The sequence below is a fragment of the Protopterus annectens genome, chromosome 5.part0 (assembly GCF_019279795.1).
Source record: "Protopterus annectens isolate FY-2018-M chromosome 5.part0, PAN1.0, whole genome shotgun sequence".
In the NCBI taxonomy this organism is placed as follows: Eukaryota; Metazoa; Chordata; order Ceratodontiformes; family Protopteridae; genus Protopterus; species Protopterus annectens.
Genome location: NC_056735.1, coordinates 710843435 through 710859781, shown reverse-complemented (window position 1 = coordinate 710859781; position 16347 = coordinate 710843435).

The following is a 16347-nucleotide window of genomic DNA, read 5'->3' as shown; positions in this document are numbered from 1 at the left end:
ATGCAAAAAAACATCTAATGCACTATACAAACATACTCTTACACATGGTACTGCACAATTTCATTTTACTATCATTGATAAAATTATTGGTGATAGAACCAACAAGAGCGGTTGGCATAAAAAACTTGATTTAAAAGAAAAGAAATGGATAACCAAATTGGGTGCATTATTTAATCCAGGGTTAAATGAATGTTTATAAATAAACATTTTTATATAGGATACATCCTTGTTGTATATTTGGTGTTCAAATATCAAAATATATATAACAAAAAAATACATATACATGTATAAATATACATATATATATAGTTATTTTTTGAATAATTGAAAGTGTTTTGGTCCTTAATGTATTTGAATGTATTAATTTTTATTAATTTTTGCTGATTATTTATCAGCACATGTTTATTATTCTTTAACCAATCAGGATGGCTTTACTTGTTTAAATTCAGCAACTTTGACAAGCCTCCTTGCTGTACACTGAAGAAGGCTAGGTTTAAAACCCAGGCCGAAACCGGTTTGTGTTAGGATGCTACAATGCTGTTTTAGTAGTTTTTATTAAACTACTTTTTGCTTTAATACAGTCTACTTGCTGCTGGCTTATTTCTTCTTTTTCGTTGATTCACGCAGAGCCGGGCAGCTCCTTACGCGCAGGGGGACACTTTTGCACGAAGGGCCATACAGCCCACCACAATTGCCAAGGTCCCCAAAGGCACAGAGGAACTCAGAGGAGGAGGACCCTGAGCCTGGTCTTGTAGGCAGATGGAGGTGTGTCCAGTATGCCCATGCCTTGACAAATGGGGCAATGCATAGCACACGCACTGACACTGTAGGGACCCCATGGACTGACACCTCTCTCTGACTCGCAAACACAGTAAAATGGATGACACACACACATCACATTACTTGTAACTTACCATGTATAGGCAGTGTGCTGTGTGCATCCAACATTGGCGGCCCTCAAGCACCATCCTCACAACTGCCGCAAGCACAAGTTAAGTCAGTCTTTTTAACAATAAATGAATGAAATAGTATGTTTTGCTACCATACCTATGGTAATGCTGCATGCTTGCAAGGGAATGGGGTGACCTACTGGGATAGCAGCACACAACTGAGAGCTATGTGGGACACCAGGAAATGTCTGGCCAAAACTGGCCTCCACACACTATGCAGTAATACCCAATATATGTGTGGGGACAGCTAGTTGGGGGACATAGGTCACAGGCATCGGTGTACTTATGGGGGTCCCATACCCACCCCTCACACCCACACAGCAAGTCAGCTGTAGAAAACCACAGAGCAATGTCTGGTAAAGGCACACAAATAGTGTTAATGTTGAATTACCCCCCCCCCTTACAGACTCACACAGTGATAGCACAGCAGGACCCACAGTTGCAGTAAGGCTGTGAAGGGTAAGAAGTCTGAAACTCAAATGTATGCCATTACAATCTGACCTGCTCTCTTTACTGATATACCTCTAGTCCCCAAGACACAACACAATAGTAAGGTTAATGGAAACAAAATGTAAAGCAAATATCAGCACAATCTGTGCAAATGTGTACAGTTGACAGGTGCGCTCCACCATATACCCACACAAATGCAGTAACATGTATGTTTGCTTGGAAATAGCAGCATAGCACACATTGGCAGGGCTGTACCAATACACATGAAAACATGTTGCCTGTCCACAATATGCATGGGTCAATGAGCTATGTGAATGTGTGGTTAATACTGTCTGGATCTGGCCAGCATATTCTCATGGCAGTCATCATGTAGTGCCCTAGGTACAGTGCAGTCTTTGACAGGGCCATGTGCAGATAACTGCAGTGCCAATTGTTATGCATGTCAGTGACACCCACTGCTCTGCCACTGACATACATGGAAGTCACAGTGCTATGTGGAATATACTACACATATAAGGGACATCTTGAAGGATGTGTAGCTGAGGTGCCAAGGCTTTTGATGAGGAGGGGCATTAACTACAACTCTGGTCTGAGATATATAACAATAAGTATCCTGTTTTTTTGCATATTTTTACTAGTTATTGCTTCTAGCAATTTATATATAGCACTTTGTATTGCCTGCTGCATACTTTATACTGTATTTTATTGCTATAAACTAATCTGCATGGGTGAACTAATATTGTCTGCCTTACAGGGCCTGATAAATAAGGTTTTTACTGTCACACTGTAAAGCTTATTAGCTAGTTTTACTGTGTGAAAGGTATTAACTGGAAATTTTCTCTACTTGTTAAGCACCTGTTTGTTCTGATTTACTGCCAAAGAGTGTATCATATAACTGATTTGTTTGCAGTTAAAATCATTCTGTAGAGTCTCCTTGCTCCTTTATCTGTTTAAAAACTTTCATTTTGTGGCTCACTGCTGTTTTTCTGCTGTGATAAATATTTCTGTAGTGTTTACTGTCTAAAAGATTGTAGCCTAGTGGCTGTAGTATTGTTTCCCATTCTCCCTCCCTGTTGCTGTCTTGTTGTTATACTTGGTGGTTTTGCAGTTGCCCACCCCTACTGTAAATTTCATCCGGGACACTCCTCACAGTCTAGTGTCATTAGCTCATTATACCTAATACAGAGAGAACATTTGAGAAGGCCAACCCACTTAGTTTCCTAACCTTGAATTATCTTCTGCTTCTCCTTTCTCCCTTTCCTTTACAAAAATTTACTAGAATCTCCATGTGTTCTGCTTAACTGTAACAAAAAAAATAAGCTTGTTTCCTGCCTTTCCTGTAACTAGTCTAGTCCAGATACAGATTTGCTTTATCCAAGACTGTAAGCTTCTGAGCCCCCCAAGACTGTCTGTGTTGGAGGGAAGCCTGCTAGCTTATCAGTGGGAGTGGTAAGCACTAGGTAACCAATCTACCAAATAAGGACTGGTTTCTGGCCCAGAAATTACAGTTATTGGCAGTTTGGGCAGTTTTTTCAATTTCTCTCAACTTCCTGATTTAAAAGCCTGCATTTGCACTTGTCCCCCCCCCTTCCTGTATCCAGGACAGATGGTAAGCTCCTGAGCCCCCTAAGCCTTTCTGTGCTGGAGGGAAGCCTGCTGGCCTATCAGTGGGAGTGGTAAGCACTAGGTAATCTATCTACCACATAAGGAGTAGTTTCTGGCCCAGAAATTGTAGTTGTTGGCCATTTGGGCAATTTTTCTATCTCTCTCAACTTTCTGATTTAAAAGCCTGCATTTGCACTTGTTTCTTTCCTGTAACTAGACTAGTCCAGATACAGATTCTTAGTTTTAGCACTTGAATTTGCTCATTCATGCTCAGCACTTGTTCAAAACTTGTTATAAGCACTAAATAAGCTACAAATTGCTACAACACTCAACCTTCCTCATTAACTAGAGGAAAACAGTTTTGTACTTACTTTCCTCACTTGCTTATAGAAAAACAGCTCTTGTACTCCCTTTCCTCACTTGTCTAGATGGAAAAAGTTTTTTATTCAGGCATGTCTATGGGTCAGCTCCCAGTGTTCTTTCCTGTCTATCTGATGAATCTGGGCATCTTGGAGCAATGTAGCAATTGCCTCACGTACACAGGCAACCCTCTCCTCCTACCACCCAACACTACAACCTGTGAGAGATGCACTTATCTAGTTAAACTGGAGGTAAACTCCCTACAACCAAGACTGAACTTGACAGTCAGGAGGAGAAGGTAAACACTTGCACCACACCACACTCATCACATAGTCCCACTAAACCTACACCACCAATATTCACACATAGAAACACAAAAACATTCATGGAGGCTCTCAATAATAATCTTCTCAAGCAACAGAGACCTCCAAAGCCAAAATGCAAGCAACCTCCACCCCCCAACAAAACCCAAATGACACATAGCCCACAGACTCAGTGCGCCACTCAACCATAGCCCATAAGGCAAAACAACGTACCCAACACACTAGTCATAGATGACTCTATAGTCAGGCACACTGATGTCCCACTCACCAGGCTAAACAAGGAGAAGGTTACTGTCAGCTGCCTGTCAGGTGCCAGGATCCACCACATAACCCACACACTCAGGTCACTCCACAACAAGTACAAATATGACTCTGTCATTGTCCATGTTGGTGTGAATGACCTGTGATGTATCTCCTTGGACTACATGAAAAGAGACATGGAAGAGCTCTCTGATCTTGCAGCCCAGGCAGGTATGACCCTAGCCCTGAGTAGCATCCTACCATTGCCCAGAATAATATCGCACTACAAGAACAAAATGATTGACTTTAACAATTGGCGAAGCTTTTGGTGTCATTCTAAGGGGATCCAGTATCTGTCTGCCTAGGACAATATGGTTGACAGACCATGATGCTTTGCCAGAGATGGCCTGCACCTGTTGCCCCTGGGATTCCAGATACTGGCTAAGGCTTTTGCCACCTATACAGTGCCTTTTTTTTTAGGCAAGGTTCAAATGACAAATTCACCAGTGTAGCAGGAACAAGCAAGCAAAAACAGAGGGTAATGCTACTCAATGCTAGAAGTCTAAATCTCAAAATGCACTCACTCGAGGCACTCCTTAAAATGGAGAACATTGATATCTGTGCAGTGACTGAGACCTGGTTCAAGGATCCAGAGAGCACCCCTGCATTACCAGGCTGCAACTCATACCACACTTTTCAGCCATCTAACCTGGACCAGAACACCAAAGGTGGCGGTGTGTCCATATTCATTAAGGATATCCACACCTCCAGGCTAGTTGCTCAGCATAATGCATCCGAGGTTATCCAAGTACAACTAACTCTGGGCAAAACTGCAACCCAAACTATAACTTGCTACAGATCCCCCACCATGCCCCAGGATTTACACTCCTCTTTTCTTGATATACTGGAAAATATTAGGGTTCAACCAAACACTTGAATAATGGGCGATTTAAACTACCCCACCATTACCTGGGAAAACTACTCATGTACCAACTCCTTTGCTCAACACTTTCTGGAATTCATAAATTCCAATGCCCTAGATCAACTTATCCACACCCTCACCAGGGGCAACAATATCCTAGACCTAGTCATTACCAATACGAGTGACCAGTGTTCCACACCTGAAGTCAGCTCCTCCTTTGTCAGATCTGACCATAAATAAATCACCCTAGATATCCACATCTTGCCCCCACCCCTCATTAAGGAAACCATGGTAAAAAATTTCTCCAAAGCCAACTTCATGCTTCTTAAGACAGAAGTGGTGAACTTTATGACACCCATGCAAATGGACAATACAGTTACGACTGCTGAATCCTACAAAAATGCACTCTATAAGCACTTACACGAGTTCATGGATTATGCAATTCCAAATAGAACCAAGATGTTATCCTCCAAAAAAAGGAAGCCCATCTGATGGTCCCCTGCCATAAACAAACTCTACAACAGAAGGAAGAAACTGTTGCAAAAGAGAGTAAAATACCATGAGTGGAGGATCTCCCTCAGCAGCCTCAGTAAGAAGCTGAGATCCCTTATAAGATCCACCAAAGCTAACTATAAAAACAAAATCACCACTGATTTTAAGGACAACCACAAAGCATTCTATAGCTATGTCAAGAATCTCAATGGCAACACCCAGATCTGCTCTGAGTTACAGCACAATGGCATGAAAATTACAGAGCCAACTGATATTGCCAACATCCTGACAGATAGGTTTAATGCTAACTTTACCCCCCTCACCCCCTAAAGGACCCATGTCTATACAGGAAGAATGCAGAGTCCCTGTAATAACATCTACACAGGTAAAAGTTGCACTCTCTAAACCAAATACACAGTAGCCATGGGACTAGGCAACATCCCAGGCTGCGTTTTTCACAAACTTCAGAATGAACTGGCTCCACACCTAAGTACCATGTTCAATCATAGCCTCACGTCAGGTTTTGTGCCCACTGAATGGAGCACAGCAACAGTTATACTACTCCACAAAGGGGGAGCCACCATTGATCCCAGGAACTATCGCCCTATTAACCTGACGAGCCTGGTCTGCAAGGCCATGGAACATATCATCATAGAACTCATAAACAAAGACTTTGGTAACCTCCAAACTCTGGACCCCACGCACTTTGGGTTTGTGAAAGGCAGATCATACCTCCTGAAACTGATTGACTTCTTTGAGGCACTCACCAAAGCCGTAGATGAGGGTAAGGTGGTTCACACAGCCTATCTTGATCTCGCCAAGGCTTTCAACACCATCCCCCATTCTGGAATTATAGCTAAACTCACTAGACTAGGTATAAATCCCTATGCCACAAGATGGGTTAATAACTGGCTCACTGACAGAACCCACAATGCAAAATTTGCAGACTCCAAATCTGACTTCAGACCAGTGACAAGTGGAGTACCACAGCATTCAGTCCTGGGACCTCTCTCTGAAGTACAGGCTAACACAGAAGGCCTCTGGCTAACTAAGTTTGAAGATGACTTTAAACTAGGAGCCATAGTCAAGTCCCCAAATGATGTGGACATCCTACAGTAGGGCCTCACTGAGACAGATGCCTGGTGTTAGAGGCATGGCCTCAAGCTCAATGCCAAAAAGTGCATTGTCATCCCCTTTGGTAAAAACTCTGTACCCATGAACTACCACATAAGCGGCAGTCTACTTAATGCTGAATGTGTAATAAGAGATCTTCGGACCCAGGTGGACAGTAGTCTATCCTTTAATAATCACATCGCCACAGTAGTCAGGAAATCCTTCTATGTGGCACACCTCATCACAAAAGGGTTCTCATCCAGGAAAAAGAGGTAATTGTTCCCCTCTACTCGACACTCATTAGACCCATTATAGAGTACAATGCCCCTTTTGGAATGTACCTCACAAGATGTCTGCAGCAGCTGGAAAGGCCACAGAAGTGATTCACAAAGAGAATTACTGGCCTCAAATAGACGCCCTACACTGACCATCTCAAAAAACTCCAGCTTTACTCTGTAGCATATCACCTACTCCAAGGTGATCTCTGCCTAACATATAAAGCTATGTCAAACCCAGAGCTGTTGGACATGCTACACCTAAAGAAATCCCAATCTCTCTGAGCTACATGCTGTGGGGACCTAAACCTTGTCACCACAATAAACATGCTGGAGGAATAGATCCCTGTCCCAGAGATTTCCCATACTCTGGAACAAGCTACCCATCTATGTCAAGCAAAGTTCCTCATTAGCACTCTTCAAGAAAAATCTTGATGAGTGGATGAGAAATAGCGAATACACCCCAAGGATCACTTCTGTGGCTCTACTTGACAGAGGCACAGGAAAATAACTTTCTTGGGTGGCGTAAGCCAGGGAATCTTTTCGGCTAGATTTACTTAGGCCCTCGGGCCGATAGCCTAGTACCTACCTATGAACCTATGAACCTATTTTTGGTACTGTTGCCAGTAGTTATTCTCAATAATCCTTTTTTCTTATGCTTGCTTTTACAAATAATGGGCACACCTACAGAGTATAATGCACTCTGTACCCACACCCATAACTCCCAACCTCTGACAGCAAGATGTCTGGACAAGGGCAGAAATTAAAGTGGAACAAAGCCACAGTGATAGGCATGTGTTGAACATTTTGCCCTTACATACTGAGACAGTTGGTAGGGTGAGGGGTTTGCAGGAGCGGGAATTGTTTGAAGGTTATGTAGTCTGAAACAGTAATGTCTGTCATTATTTTGTGACATCACTTTTCAATTATATGTGACTAACTTGCCATAAAAACACAAGTTTATGTAGACAGGATGAAACCTCTAGTCAAACACCTGGACAACTTGCCAAAAAATGTACAGGTGGGAGGTATGCCCATGTAAGGATATGACATCTCAGGTTAGAAAGATAACACACAAGCAGGAGATCCCCAGCCAGTTTATTACCAGGTTGCTGGACTGTTTACACAGCACATCATTACTGAACTGGCTGTAGCCACACCTAACAAATGCCGTTGTTGGGCAAGAATGTACATAGCTGCCTTCATAATATCGGTCTATGCATCATACAACTAGTATTCCTATGGTAAAGCACTGTGAAGATCTGAGGATGTCTGGCACTAGGTAATGATACAATACATTGCAGTGTCAGACTACAGATATGTCAAAAAATGTCTGCTAAAGAAGCCCAGTACCCTGAGGAAAGTCCTGTGTACTCCTGAGAGGTATGGCTGTAGCACACAAAACCCTGGACTGGAGTACACCTATTTCTGGAATGGTGCCTCACTCTAAATATAGAAGGTCACACTGGGCATGCTCCTACACTTAGAGAATCACAAGACATGTTGGCACCCACATTTGAATATTTGACTGTATTGTGTATGTATGTCTGTGCATGCAGACAGCTATGTACACCTTAACTGTCCCCCCTCCACACACACACATACACACACACACACACACACACACACACACACACACACACACACACACACACACACACACACACACACGCACACACATGCACACACATGCACACACACACACACATGCACACATCAGACAGAATTACTATCAGCTAGCTGTAGGTGGCCCAAATGTGATATAGCTGCATCTGTTGCATGAGATACACACACACATATATATGGGCAACAGATAACATATGTCAAGCATACACACATAGATGTGGGGAAGTGAGAGACAGACAGTGATAGAAAGAGAGACACAGGGGAATGCAAAGTGAGTCACACACACAGATACCCTGAATGTAATACAGTGATGTCCTGTTGTGGACAGTGGCATACCAGTTGTAAACAGTTGCATGAGCCAGCATAAAGGGTGAGCCCTATTGTGTAACAGTACTGAGGTTGGGTTTATAATATCATATCACCTGTCTGTGTATATGTGTGTGTGTGTGTGTGTGTGTGTGTGTGTGTGTGTGTGTGTGTGTGTACACATGCACGTGCGTTGGTCCAAGTATTAGGAGAGTGTTCCCACTCAGTACATTTCACATTGCTCTACTTCACAAAATCTGCTGCTGTCATTCACCTTAGAAGTACCATTGGACACCTATCACTCCTTATAAGCTCTGTAGTGCATATGATAACTGTGTAACACTATAATACAAATAACTAGATAGGTATGGGTTCTAGTCTTAGTACTGACAAGTGTAAGAATGAGGAGTGTGTGTTTGTTTGTAGGTGAAACAGTTTTAGGCCATTCCCACCCACAACACTTCCCAGTGCCCCACTTTATCAGTCCTGCTGATGTCATTCCCCTTATCAGCACCTTTTGCCAGTTTCCAGCCCAGTAAGCTCTGTAGTGCATGTGATAACTGTGTAACACTATAATACAAATCACTAGATATGCAGGTGTTCTAATCCAAGATCTGGCAAATGTGTGTGTGGGTGTTTAAGTGTCTTTGTATATTTGTAAGAAAAAGTATTTTGATAAGTTTCCCACCCAGTGCCCCACTTTATCAGTCCTGCTGATGTCATTCCCCTTATCAGCACCTTTGGCCAGTTGTCAGATCAGTAAGCTCCATAGCACGTACAATAACTACGTAACACTAGAGGTCAAATCACTAGATAGGCAGAGGTTCTAATCTCAGTGCTGGCAAATATGTGTGTGTGTTTGTGTGTGAGAATCATATCCTGTGTGTGTTGTACCATTTTGAGTTGTGTACCATGTTGTACACATCCCATCACCCTACTTTAGCAGTCCTGCTGATGTCAGTCACCTTTAAGATACCTTTCAGAAAATATCAGCCCTATAAGATCTCTGGTACTTGTGATATCTGCGTACTACTATCGTGCAACAAACTAGTTAGATAGGGGTTCTAATCTCAGTCCTGGCAAATGTAAAAGTGTGTGTTTGCAGGTTACTGATTTTGAGGCCATTCATACCCAGTACACTTCCCATTGCCCTACCTTAGCAGTCTTGCTGATGTCAGTCATCTTTACAGATACCTTTGGACTGCTGTCAGCCCTATACGCTATGTGGGGCTTGCAATAATGGTGTATTACTGTAGTGCAACACACTAGTTAAGTAGAGGTTCTAATCTCAGTCCTGGAAAATGTGTGTGTGGGTGTATATGTGTAGGTTACAGTATTTTATGGCCGTTCACATCCAGTTCATCTCCAATTGCCATACTTTAGAAGGACTGCTGATGTCGCTCACCTTAGAAGTAACTTGGGATACCCTTCACCCTATAAGCTCTGTGGCACATGGCTAAATGCATAACACTTTAGTAGCAGTAACTAGATAGGTAGGGGTTTGAATCTCAGTCCTGGCAAATGTGTTTGTGTGTGAACTATATCCATTAGGGAGTTGGGTTTTGCAATTCTTTAGTGTGGTCCACCCTGTACACATCCCAGAGTCCATTTTACAGGGCCCACTGTTGTCAACCACTGTAGAGGTAGCTGCAGACACTCTGCAGTCCTATAAGCTGTGTGCTATGTGAAATAACTATGTAACAGTATGATATCAAAAACAAGATAGGTGGGGCTTCTAATCCTTTGATATCATTCCCTACTCAGGAATCTTAGACAAACACATTCAGCTAGACATCAACCCCTATGTCACTAGGTGGGTTGCAAACTGGGTCATGGATGGAACCTAAAGTGTGAAGGCAGTGGACTCCATGTCAGACTGCTGGACCAGTCACGAGTGGAGTACCACTCGGGTCTGGTCCTGGTTCCACCCATGTACGGTATCTATGCCTCTGACTTCCAGCCCAACACAAAGGGACTCTGGCTGACAATATTTGCAGACAACCGCAAGGTGGGTGCTATGTTTACATCCCCAAATTATGTTGACATCCTTCATACAGTCCCCACTGAGACCTAAGACTGTTGTCTGAACACTGGTGTTAGGCTCAATGGCAATAAATATTTTGCCATCCACTCTGGGATCAAGCTGGTTTCCATTTATTACCACATTGCTGGTAGTCCACTTGACAAAGAAGTCCTTATAAGAGGTTTGGGAATACAGGTTGAAAACGACCTCTCTTATGACCACCACATTGCCACTGTGGATAGAAAGTCCATCTATGTGGCACATCTCATAACTAAGGGTGCTGCATCCAGGAAGGAAGAGGTAAATGTCTCCCTCTACTCTCCCCTTATTTGCCATGTACCTCACTAGACACCTGACAACTGGGGGAGGCTACAAATGTACCTCACAAATAGGACCCTAGGCCTTAAACAACTGTACTATATGGACAGAGTCCAATACCTCCAAGTATTCTCGGTCACATCTTGGCTACTTACATGTGATCTCTACTTGACTGACAAAGCCATGTCTGCCCAGCCCTACTAGGAATGCCACATCTTGTTAAATCCCAGTCCATCTGCACCACATGCCACAGAGACCACAACCTCATTACCACAATCAACAGAGCATGCTGGGGGTCAGGTCCATAACCCAGAGACTGGCCACGTTATGGACTATATGTCACATACATGTCAGTCAGAGCACCTCACTGACCCTCTTCAAGAGAAATCTGGATGACTGGATGGGGAATCTAACTGTCACTACAGGGATCATTCAAGTGACAATAGTCGATAGACACACTGTGGACAAATGTCAGGTGGCATGATGCCAGGGTACTCTCATGGGCTAGGTTTGTAATGGCTCTATGACTATAAGCCTGGTACACACCTATGAACAAATGAACCTTATGAATCTCAGTACTGGCAAACGTGTGTGTATGCATGACTGTGTATAAAAGTGCTTGTGAGCATATAAAGTTGTAGGTGAAAGTACTTTAACATGCTTGTCATACACTGCACCTCCCATTGCCATACTTTGGAAGGGCTGGTGATGATATACATTTTAAAGATACCTTGTGACACTCTTCATCCTATAGGCTCCCTGGTGATTGTGGTAACTGCATAACACTATAGTACCAATAACTACATAGGTAGGGGTTCCAATCTTAGTCCTGGCAAATGTGAGTGAGTGTGTGTGTGTGTGTGTGTGTGTGTGTGTGTGTGTGTGTGTGTGTGTGTGTGTGTGTGTGTGTGTGTGCAAGTGTTTGTACATGCGTATATTTGTAGGAGACAGCATTTTGAGACCTCAGTCTCCCAGTACTCTGCACATTGTCAAGTTTACAAGGGCTACTGATGTTGCTCACCTTAGAAGAACCATGAAATAGTCTTCACCCTACAAGATCCGTGGTGCATCTGATAAATGTATATCACCATTGTACTACCAATAACTAGATAGGTAGGGGTTCTAATCTCAGTCCTGGCAAATATGTGACTGTGTGTGTGACAACAGTATCCTATGTTTGAATGAGTACTATAGCCAATGGGGGGAGGGGTTTACATTTTTAGATCATGGTACTCCCAGTACATGTCCCAAGGTCCACTGTGTGAGGCCCACTGTCTCCATCAACCATAGAGGTATCTGATGGAACTATTCAGCCAGATAAGGGATGTGCTCTGTGTAGGAACTATGTAACAGTATGGACTGACTGACAAGATAGGCAAGGCTGCTAGCCTCAGTTCTGGCAAATGTGTGTATGACTGTATCTGTGTTTGTCATTGTGTATATTTCTGTAGGGTAGAGTATTTTGAGTCCATTCTCACCCAGTATATCCCCCATTGCCATACTTTACAAGGCCTGGTGATGTTGTTCACCTTAGATGAACCATAGAATGCACTTCACCCTACAAGCTCCATGGTGCGTGCAATAAATGCATAATAGTTTAGTAGTAATAACTAGATAGATAGGGGTTCTAATCACAGTCCTAGCAAATGTGTGTGTGAGGACTATAGCCATGGTTTACAATTTTAGACCATGTTACTCTCAGCACACATCCTATGTTCCACTCTATGAGGTCTGCTTTGTACATCGACCATAAAGGTATCTGTAGACACTCTGTCAACCTATAAGCCCCATGCTGTGTGCAACAGCTATGTAACAGTATGGAATGAATAGCTAGAGAGGCAGAGCTGCTAATAACAGTACTGGCACATTTGTGTGTGTGTATAGCAGTATGTGGGAGTGTGTAGGCTTGTGCATGATAGTATTATGAATCCATTCACACCCAGTGCACCCCCCACTGCCGTACCTTACAAAGGCACGTGATGTAATTCACTTTACACATACTGTGGAATACTCTGCACACTATAAGCTCTTTGACCCATGCAGTAACTGCCTAACACTGTAGTATCACTAACTAAATGGATAGGAGCTCTAAAACCAACACTGGCAATTGTAATCCTGTGCATGTGTGTATGTGTGTGTGTGTGTGTGTGTGTGTGTGTGTGTGTGTGTGTGTGTGTGTGTGTGTGTGTGTGTGTGTGTGTGTGTGTGTGCACTCGAATTGTATTCTCTGTGTGTTTGGTCGAAGCAATATCCTCTGGGGGTGTGGATTACACCCAATACATTTCCCATTGTCCTCTTTACAGGAGCTGCTGATGTCTACTACCATACACTTAACTGTTTACATCCCTCAGCCCTACAAACTCTGTGGCACATACAATAACTGTTATACAGACCTTGTAATTGTGTACAGCTGTACCTCAACTGTGACACATTTGATGTGTTACCACACTGCCATATCCCTCATTGCAAATATCTTTTGCTGTTTATTACAGCACTATTGTACATTTACCTCTGTTTCTGGGCCATTGTACCCCTATTGTGTCAGGCTTTGTCCATATGTCATACACTATGAGGTGGATAGGTTTGGTCTATCATTATTTAATGCTGTCGTTCCTGACATCATCCCAGTGATTTTTTGGATTCCCACACATGTTCTGGGGTGGGGGCCATAAATATGAGGGCAAAGGCTGCAAAACCTGTGGAACTCTGCACAGTCAGGGGGTTGGTGTTTGTCTGGCCATTGTGTATAGCCTATCAGGAATTTGTATCAGCATACTGTTTACTTATTAGTTTGCCTGTGTAGGGTGGGGGGGGCAGAAGTGAGTGGCATGTGTCCTTTTGTATCCAACTGTGCATGCTGCTCCAGTTACTGGTGGTCTGTCAATAGTACATGTTTGTATACCATCATACAAATCTGGCTACACTGTGACCTGGGACAGTATATGGTGGGATATTCTGTGACTGTCATTCAAGATATATCTGTCCAGACAGTCATTATACTGGCATTTAGAAGGCTTAGCTGCATGTTGCTGTGACGGTGGTGCAATTGGGTGTGTGTATGCACTTTCACTGATATCTTTTTTTCATTACAGTTGCATCCCTGTAGTGTGTGCTGTATTAGCTATTGTGTGTGTAATTCCCCAGCGCTGCTTTGGGGTAGTGTGGTGTTGTCCTGACTACAGTTTGGACGTGCTTGTTGACATGCCTGTCAGCTTAATGTAGTTTCCTTAATGTTACATAGAATGTAAAGTTGCCTGGCTCATATATTTGGTCTTGTCCCCATGAGAGGTGTATATTTCTGACAATTCTGTGGGATAATGTGTGGAATGGACTCACTACATAATGACAGACAATTGATTTCTCAGACATCTGATATTGCATTCAACATATGTTAGGACAGACAGAGTTACTGCAGCAATGTCCTCAGTTTATCTACCCAATTAGTTCCAATGTGTTCCTATTTCTATACCTTTGTCCCCCAACTTTGCTTGGCTTGGTGCAGACCCCTTGTACTAAGGTGTTCTGAGGCATGACAGCACTGCATGTTATGGAAAATATATATATATATATATATATATATATATATATATATATATGCATGTATATTTGCTTTGTTCTTTTTCATACATTCCCTTGCACATATCTGTATCTCCATACATATATATATATATATATATTTTCATATATATATATATATATATATATATATATATATATATATATATATATATATATATATATATATATATATATATATATATATATATATATATATATATATATATATATATATATATATATATATATATATATATATATATATATACAGACACACAAACACACATACACACACACACACACACACACACACACACACACACATACACACACACACACACACACACACACACACACACACACACACACACACACACACACACACACACACACACACACACACACAGAAACACACACCTCACTCTATATTGGTAATATATCTATATATTGTTATACATATATATGTATATTGTTATACATAGATATGTATCTCTATACATATCTATCTACATATGTATATGTTGTATTACATATATATTTGTAAATACCAATCATTAGTGATTCCACAATGTTTCTTCCCTATTGATATGTTTGAAAAAACAGCAGCAATCCCCTACAGGTTAGATGGCATAGTGGTAAATTGCTGTGACTATGGTGTACAGGGTCCTGGGTTCAAGATTTGCAAGGGCTGTTTATTTTGTTGCTGGGCAGAGAACAGAGGCTGATGCAGAGTAAGGCAGTTTTAAGCAGTTGTAAGAGGGTTTGCGTGATGCTAAGCAATGCCAACATATGGTTAAACTATTAAGCACATAAACTGTGTAGGTTACACTTAGTGACACTTACCGGTACACAAATCTACTTAGCTGAGCTACCTGCTGCTTAGCATTTACATTTGAGCAACGCTTAAACCCACTAAGCATAGCTGAGCATTGCTAGCCACTGTTCACAGCTCATTCCCATAAAATATCACACTGATTACTTCAATTAGTAAGTTTACATGATTTCCATTACATGACATGGCTCTATGTGCTTTCATTACAGTAACAAGGGGTGTAACTATACTGTATGGTATAGTTGTATACATGGGTGGTTTCACGTGTTATATGCACTCAAACTTCCATTTTACACCAGCTACACTACCCTGGGTGACAAAAATAACTTACCACATATTTTAATATGAAAATAGTACTTTTAGCACTGCTTTCCCATATAAAATTGGATTGCCTGTTGTAGTACTTGAACTGTGTAAGCCTGCATGCACAGCTGGGACTCTGACCACTACACTATCTTGGTTTGGGGATTTGGGCTGTATATTTTTATTTATCCCCTATTGGATATCAATTTTATAGTATTATATTAAATTGAGAGTATTGAGGTTTTCGGCCATGTCATTGAGGACTGCTACCATGACATAATGGCAGACATTTCAGTTTCAGACTTGTATCCTTCAGAACATTCATGCTAATGCATAACCTGTTTTCTATTAACTTTTTGTCTGTCCTCTGTGCAGATGGGATGACACTGGTGCTCAGGCTGTGGTTGTCTACACTGCAGAATGGGTCTGACAGCCCATGTCTGTGTTCATGTAGGATGCAGCCAGGAATGGTATCAAGTCTATGGAGACCTCTATGTGTTGCCTTTGGAGGGCATTACAGACCTGCTTCTTAATCATGAGGGGAGGGGGCAGGTGCTGTATATGCACATGTTTACCTATGGGGGCTGGGGGTGATGTTTACACTTCACCTGTCTACAGCTGGTTGCCTCTATCTATGGCATATGTGTATGT